Raw genomic sequence first — 8091 nt, forward strand, 5'->3', positions numbered from 1 at the left:
TCGTGGAGCCTAAAAATGAACATTGACTCAAGGTTGCTACAACAATGAGGCAACACAATGCAATTAGATAAATTCTAACAAGACCTACACGACTTCATAAACATAAATAAAGAAATCATAGCAACACAAAATAATGTAAAGGCATTGTGGAATAGGCACACTATCTCCGCCTTCGGAGTAAGCCCACACATGATTTTCTAAACATCAATCATAACAAGGACACATCAAGTCCATCATAGCAAGTCATAAAAACAAGAAATCTAGAAATTTTCTAAAACATAAAAGAAGCAGATACCGTAAAGTCCTGGGTGCTGGTGTGGAACCGTTTGTCCCCTACTCAGGAAGATAATGTACTTACATGGGACTGAGCAGTTATGGTTGCAGCTTTAGTTGTTGGGGTGGAGGTCTACTTTGCCCGCATGCTGATTACGGAGATACATAAGAAGGCTTTCAAGGCCACCACCACCGTACCTTTTCCATGCCTTATCTTCCAGCTTTGCAGGGATGCTGGAGGACCTGTTTGGCACTGTGATCGGTCTCTTCAGGTTACCAAGACCCTAGATATCATCCTGATTCGGGATGAGACCAATGTAGTTGCCTCTTGTAGGGAGCGGCAGGTTGAGGTGCCACCATTGAGAGCCGACCTTGTAGTAGATGTGGAGCAGATGCAGGATGATAATCCTGCCCCTCCAGCCACTATAGAGGATGCACTGGCCACCCCCTCTCCGGCCATCATTCAGGCCCCTAGCTCCTCCAGATGCACCCCCTCCTCAAGGTCTGTTACCGTGCTTCTAGCCAATGCCCAGAAGCTAGAAGCCTAGATGGCTACCCTACTTCAGCATGTGAGACCTTGGATACAGCATGCAATTGAGGAGTCTGAGGCTTGGATTGAGCAGCGGGTGGAGCACATGATGGACAAGAAGGTCCAGGTCGTTCATAAGCGCCTGGATGCCTTTGAGTTGAAAGTCTTAGAGAGGTTGGGCCCAATAGTTGATGTGACCACTCTCCAAAAGGAGATAGAGAGCCTCCATAAGGATGTCACTAAACTTCTTGCTCCCCCAGAGACTGAGCCTGAGTCAACCCCTACAGCACAGGTTGATTATACGGTGTTGAGCACCCTATTCGGAGATGGTATGTCACCGCCTGATTCTTCTCGTACTGCTGGGAAGCGCCCCCGCTCCAGTCGTAATTCTGATGACACTAAGGTTGGGAGAGCTAGCAAGAGGTAGCGCCAACAGACTCAGGCGGCCCGAAGGGTGATATACCGTGAGTTTATGGTTTTTTTAATACATTTCACTTAAGAGTTGTGTGTGTCTAGATACATTTTGTATTATAATTAATGTTTTTGTGTTATACTTTTAGGAAATAGACTGGGACGAGGTCGAGAAAGATGATGCTGAAGGAGCCACCTACAGAAGTGACCTACGTACCGTAGGTCCAGTCACGCTCCGTAGGTGGGTGGCATAGATGGAGAATTAGGGAAGTCTTGACGAAGTGTGGAACTACGGAGGCCATTGACGGAGCGTAGGTCCACCCACGGGACGTCCTGCACATCCGTCGTTTGTATCAAATATTTTCAGTTCCAATACCTGATAAATATCTCCAAGTGTGGAGCCATGGAAGGGGACCCACGAACCATAGGTCAATCTACGGTCTGTACTGCACACCCGTCGTTTACGTCTAAAAGTTGAAGGTTCCTACCTCTGTGAAAAAGTTCTAAGTGTTAGGCTACGAAAGGGACCAATGGACCATAGGTCGATCCACGGTCCATAGGTCAATCTCATCGATTGAAGTCGTGTCCAGCAGTGTATTTCCTTATTTCATTTCCTTTTGGTTTAGGACAAAGTTTTCTATAAATAGGATAGGTAAACTTCATTTTTTAGTGTTAGCCACTATTGTTTAACATTAGTTCTTGATATCTTCTTGGGAATTAACTTTCAAACTTTTGGCAATTTGATTTCCTTATTTCGGTTTATAAGATTCTTGATCTGATTTGCAATTGGAGATTACAGGTCTCTTCTACTCAATTACGTAAGTTCATCAATTCTTCCTCTAACAATATGAATTGTGTTCTTTCGAGCATGAGTAGCTAAATCCACAACTAGGGTTGTGGGTACCATGAGCAATTAACAACGTATGAATAATAACAAAGTAATTCCTAACTAGTGTTGATGCATGCATTGGTTATTCTTTCGTTCAGAAGTCTTTTTAAAGAGTGCACGCGTTAGAACTCACCTTGTTGCTACTTGATGGACCAAGGATGTTGTTAATAAGAAAAGAATTATCAACAAAGATTTAGTGTGATACTATCTAATAGTCAAATGTCAATTGGTGTGAGGGTGAAAACTAAGCCATACATTGATGTGATGTCTAATCTCAGGTAAAGGTACGGATTAGTAAATTATACACACCTAGCCCGACCAAGGTGCGGGGTAAAATTTCCTATTTGGCGGACCAAGCACTTAGTGATACATAACTTACCACTTTGCATGTGATACAGTAGGAAAGGATTACTATTATTAGGATTACCGCGTTAACCACTTATAGGGAACACATACACCCTAGTATCTCTCTCATCTATAACAATAAAGTTTGAATCTTTCTCACTTGTTACTTGACTACAATAAGTTATTTGTTACAAAAAAAAACCTTTACTTACTTGTCTCAGAAATAACTTGACTGAACGGATATAATAGTGAGTTAAGTTTAAGTCTAAATCGTATTCCTCGTGGGAACGACCCCAACCTAAAAGTTGGGTTCTTTATTTGACAATGATCACTTATACTTTTTTAGGGAGATGTAATTTGAGTGTATCAGAGGGCATCCATAGTTAACGAGGAGTTGCGGCAGCAGCGGGCTAAGGAGATTGGTGTTGGTGCCTCTAGCAACGTGACCACTACTGATGGGGCGGTGAGAGTTGATGTTAGCACTACTGAGGGTGCTGAGATGGTAGATATGGGCACTAATGATGTTGATCCGAGTGTTGATCCAGCGATCTCCAAGAAATCAGACCCACCCGCTTGTTAAGAGGCCTTCGGCGCAATGCTCCATAGGTTTACTTCATCCTATCCTTAATGTTTTTACCTTTTTTGCATTGGGGACAATTGCACTCTATTTTGTTGGGGTGAGGTAAATGGATTGTGAGTGATAGGGTGAAGTCAGAGTAACCCAACTCATAATCCTCTCTTGGGGTTTTCTTGCCTGTGTTCTTTTCCCCCGAAAGACTATTTTTAATTTCTATTGAACCGGCATGTTTAGGAATGTATGTGTAGGAGTAAGTAGAAAAATTAAACCATGATGGCATTAAAAGCATAGAAAAAAATGATCCCTCTCCAAACACTACAAGAAAAACGCTTAACAAAGACCAACATTTAGCGACGAGTAAAATATCTTGTCTTTAAAAGCGTACCTATAAGGTCCAGATTTTTTTCCGGACCCTAGTTCTCTCATTTTATTTTCTAAAATGTGAAGGGATGAAATATAGTCTCTAATATCATCAATAACTTGTCCCTAATATCCAAAATTGAGCGAGACTAAACCCAAAATAAAATATTGCTCTTTAAAAAAACTAAAAAAATCAGGAATGGGTACTTTAACTAAAGCAAATATCATTGTTGAAACCTAACTTCATCTCAAAAAAACCCTAGACCGCTTCTCTATGTGAGTGAAAATCATAGTTCCTCTTCTGCCTCTATTCTGTTCATCTATGTTCCGGGTAGATCGAGCAATAACGGAAGGACACAAACATACAAATCATTTTGGTAGCTTTTCGATTTTTCAATTGGGTTTCTACAATGTGTTTTCTCTCACTTATTTGTATTCTCCAGGGTGTGGACTTGACCATGAGCCCAAGAACTCTCCGAAATTCTATCTCAGAAATATGAAGATTGATTTCAAGTGTCTATGGATGCTCAGTGTTTTTTGATGGTCCTCTGTTTCTTTATTTCAACGTTTTTTAGGTAAATCTTATCTTTTAATTTGAGTATAGTAAGTTATTTGTTTACACTTTATGATTGTGTTCTCCTTGTAGCCTTTGAGTTTTGATTTTAAATATGTTGATGTTCTGTTTCTCTCAAATGTGGAATAGAACATTAATGGGTTCATTTTTATTTGGTTGGGAAAAAATTGCAGATTTCTTACAGTATTGTATTGGAGAGCTAATGAATGGAAACAAATAAAATTTAACAAGGTCGTTAGAATTGAATTCTTCTATTGCATCCTAAGTTTGGGATGTCCTTGTTTTTGCTTACTAGATGCTGTGTTTTTAGAGTAATGGACAGTGATTATACTATAAAATAAGACTTCTCAAATAAAAAGTTAGTAAAGATAGGTTGTAGAAAAGTTGTAGGAGAGATGTTTTGGGTTAGAAAGTTCAATTTTTTTACAATAAAGAGGTTAGAACATTGAGAAATTCAATGTTCTACCCTACCTTTTCAATAGAATTTATTGAGATATGAGTAGTAAAATTTATACTAAAGTTTATACCTTTTCATTATAAACTTCTAAGTTTCCAATTTCAAAAACATTTATGTTATCCTATTCTGAGAAGGAGTACTGATATCCAACTTTAAATACAATTTAAAAGAGGAGATATTCTCAATGTTACTAGGGTCCAATTATTTAGATATATACAGTATCTTTGGTTGTAACAATTTCCACTTCTTAGTTCAATTACAGCATTTTACAATTTTTTCCATTATGTGTCTCTTCTACATCTCTTGCATCAGGTGCAAATCAAACTATTGACACTTGATAAGTCTCTTTTAACTTTCAAGTTTATTGATTTGTGGTGTTAAACTTCTCAATTCATAAGTTGATATAAGATACATGTGATTCTCTCTACACATTTTTATAAGATAGTGTAAATAATGATTCTCTCTATATATTTTGTTGTTGTTGTTGTTGTTGTTGTATATGTGTATATGTATATTTTGATAAAAGATTGTGTCAAAAAAATGCATTTGATCTTCACTTTGATGGCTACGCCTAATAAAAGCCAATAGTATCAACCAATTTCTTGTTATTTCAATAAATCAGGATAAATATAGCAAGACCAGATTTAGAAACAAAGCATTTTTCCTTTTGGATGCTACTATTGTATATAAATTCTTGAGGCAAAGGAGTTCCCCTGTTATCATAGTCTTTGTGCCACCTATTTCGTTTTCAATTCTGTGAATAGATAATGGGTCAGATGGGTAATGTTATTGCAAGTTCAGGTCATATTCCATTTAATAGTACTATGAGTTTGGTTAGTTGGGGACTTAATAGTTTATCGTGTTGTTAAGCTATGAACTGCTTTGGAGCGAGAGGGTAATTCAAATCTCTTTCACTGCGTAATAATACATTATGTTTCTTTCGATTAATTGTTGTGCTTTAGTTGAAATATTTTTCCAACTCCATTACTGTGTATTCTACTCATTGAAACAGCTACTGATTTTTCTTAGAACAACAGAATAACATGGAACTAAACGACCTATATATATGATACCAATTAGTTTACGTTAAGTCTTAGTTATTGTTTAAATATACATTAGCTCTCACACTAGTCAACAGTTTTTGGTTAGTGAAAGACTTGTACGTCAATGTTGTAGAGATAAGTGTGAGATTAAGGAATTCTAGTTTTAAAAACCTTGAATTACCCCGATAATTTTCCTTTCTGGTGCACCATGGGGGTTCTATTGGTCTAAAAGTTGTGATAGAGTTTCAAATGCTGTATGTTCATTACCCTGCTAATATCTATTGGTTTTACTTGCAACTTATCAACTTTATTTGGTTATAGTGCCCAGAAACTATTGTCCCTATCTTTGGTGACCAATCATTTTTGGGTGAAAAGGTGCATGCCAAAGGTGTAGGCCCTCTACCCATACCAGTTGACCAATTTTCACTTGATAAGCTGGTCGATGGAATCGAATTCATGCGTTATCCTTAGATATTTACTGATATATTTAGCAATTTGGTTAAGTTATGTGCTAAAGGATTTTTACTAGTCCTTACAAAGTCTAAGGTTTTTTGAGAGGTAATTAAGTAAATGAAAGTGTACTTTCTTAATAGATTTAGATTTTAGATGAGATGGTCACACTTAAACAAGGTAGCAAATCATGTAGAGTACTTGAGTTTTAGTCTTGCAGCAACCTATATTAAAAAGATTTTTCATGTGCTTGGCTTATTAAAAAGAACAAGTCCAAATGTGTTAACTTAAAAGGACACTCTCTTTAACAACTTAAGGTATTAGATGGGGTGGTGAAGCAACATAGACATTTGGCGAGACTATTATGTGTTATCTCGGCTCAACACTTATCCTCATATCTTATTGGTGGACTACTTCAGACGTTTAAACCAATGAGCAATGTTCGTTACCTTTCTGATATGAACTATTGAGATGGTTACACACTTCACACAAATAAGTTCTCATAAAGACTGATTATTGTGTTATTGTTTGTTGGTGCTAAGTTTTTGCTTCCATAGATGTTTTGGCTCGTGATATATCTTCCCTTTCATGTTCTGACCTTTCTGAATATATTAAGTAAATAAAATGTGTATAGCATCTATGAGTACTTAAGCTAGCTTCAATTATTATTTAAATTAATTTCATAAGATCGTTTTCCCTTTTTCTCATTTGCGAAGTGTTTGAGACTTTATCTATATTGTGTGAATTTGATTAATTTTATCTCATCTGAATCCAATGAAGTTTGTACTAGAGAAGACAAACAAACACTTGAACCAGAACATATTTTTGAGGCTTTTAGGTGCTTCACCTTACCTTGTAAGTCTACTTTTATGTGTGTCTGCTGCACATTAATTTTGTTTTTCAATTCCTTGAGATAGTACTTTATTTCTCTAATTACTTATGTCCGAAAAGTGATATCAAGTGTTATCGATGACCATGCAAATACTCTTCATGATTTTAACTGGTGTTTACATTATGTGTAAAATATGGTTGCTTTCTGATTCTCAAGGAACATATACACCAAAGAAAGCAATGGAACCAATTTTAAACAGTGATGCATAATAGTAAAATAATTATTTTCATCACTGGCCATTCAAAATGTTCCTTATTTTTTTCTCTTTCTTGAATTTCATGATTACTTTCATATTTTCGAATAAATGCTTTTTAACGAACATCTGTATTGAAGTTCTTAGGTTAAACATGGACATTCATGAAGAATGATTGGAGGTTTCCCTAGATTGTGTAATGCTCTTGTTTTAAATTCTTATTTTTGTAATATACTGGATACCTAGCTTTCCTACAATTTGTATTTGAAGAATGTAGTTGGACTATATATGAAGATGACATGTTTAATTTGAAGGGGAAGAAAGATACAATATCCCAATTTTTCTCACCAATATATTATCTTTTAGATACTCTCTGATCTATATAATTCTCTAAATAGATTTTACTTTTATTTTTTACAGGGTTTGAAGAGTTTCAGTTACAAGTCATGATAAGAGTTTTGAAGACTTCAGACAAGTTGTGAAATTGGTTATCATTTGTTTGAGAAGTTAGGAAAATGTAGATTATTATTTTCCTAAAAAGTTGTGTAAACAATAGCGTGCATGTGCATTGTGGTTATATTGCTACAAATGTGATGTTATTACATATTTTCTAATAATATACCAATTTTAGATTTGTAAGTTCTTATTTGTATAATTAAAGCATGAATTTATTGACATTTTTTTATCATGTGTATCTGATTATTTAATTAATTATGGTATAAATTCAAAAGAAACATAACTTGAGAAGAATCTTTAAGGACCAGTATTTTGGTCTTAAAAGACTTTTCTTTGACCAGTAAAACTAAGCTAGTAAATTATTGTAGGGACCAGTCAATCCATGCTTAGGACCAGATTTATAGTCCTTAAAAGTGTTGTAGGGACCAGTGTGTTTCTCGTCGTGCAAACACTATAAGGACCAGTGAATAGAACTCTTCGCTATTGATCTCTAGCGACGGCGCTTATAAGGACGGGGAGCGACCAGATATTTCTGGTCGCTATTGACTTCTAAGGACTAGAATTACACTTTTAAGGACAAGTTTTCCCTTCGCTAATAGCCACTTTTCTTGTAGTGAAAAATGTTAAAATGTGCTAGATCGA

The 8091-nt window shown here is 36.2% G+C and overlaps 1 long non-coding RNA gene across 1 annotated transcript; it reads left to right on the top strand.

The window, feature by feature from the left end:
- The first annotated feature begins 3543 nt into the window (after window positions 1–3543).
- On the top strand, window positions 3544–7632 carry LOC125874898 (uncharacterized). The gene is made up of 4 exons (XR_007447323.1): window positions 3544–3761; window positions 3828–3959; window positions 6689–6763; window positions 7414–7632. It is a non-coding gene; the product is annotated as an uncharacterized LOC125874898 (long non-coding RNA).
- The last annotated feature ends 459 nt before the right edge of the window (window positions 7633–8091 follow it).

This window comes from Solanum stenotomum, chromosome 8, assembly GCF_019186545.1.
Source record: "Solanum stenotomum isolate F172 chromosome 8, ASM1918654v1, whole genome shotgun sequence".
NCBI lineage: Eukaryota > Viridiplantae > Streptophyta > Magnoliopsida > Solanales > Solanaceae > Solanum > Solanum stenotomum.